Here is a 641-nt window from a genome sequence, read left to right on the forward strand (position 1 = left end):
CACTGGCCACCCTCACCCCTTGCACCTCTTCCCCTGCTTTCCCCCCTGCCCACCCTCCCCTCTGCTCACCCCAGCCCCTCACAGCCTGATTTCACAGGTCAGCTCCCTTTAATTAGCGAGATCCCATCCCCCCCCACCTGCCTGCCAAACGAATCGGCAGGTTCATGAAAATCTCATTAACCTTAATGCCACAGCTGGCTTCTCCCGCCGGCACCTGCACCTCCCGGCACCTGCACCTCCCGGCCCCTGCGGTGCTGGCTGGCTCGGCAAGCGCTCTGCCCTGGCACCCCGGCACCCCACAACCTGGGACCCGGCACCCCAGGACCCAGCACCCCGGGACCCTGGCCAGGAGCCATGGCAGGCATTGCACCAAACCCCTTTGGGCTGGGAAGGCAGCACCAGAGAGGGAGGGCAAAGGCTGCAAGTTTTGCTCCACGCTCTGCTCTGTCACCGGGGTGCCTGGCCCTCGCAGCCCCGGCTCGGTCGGCCGTGGTGCTGTGCCGCGGGGCTGGAGCAGGCGTCGTGGTCATCCCAGGGTGGGAGGCAGCTCCCGGGGCCATCCCGGTGTCTCCGTTGCCTCCAGCTTGGTGGAACCAGTGTGCGACCCCGGAGAAGGGTCTCTCCTCTCCCTGCTGGGGCCT

This window comes from Haliaeetus leucocephalus, unplaced genomic scaffold (genome assembly GCF_000737465.1).
Source record: "Haliaeetus leucocephalus isolate CR32 unplaced genomic scaffold, Haliaeetus_leucocephalus-4.0 Scaffold273, whole genome shotgun sequence".
In the NCBI taxonomy this organism is placed as follows: Eukaryota; Metazoa; Chordata; class Aves; order Accipitriformes; family Accipitridae; genus Haliaeetus; species Haliaeetus leucocephalus.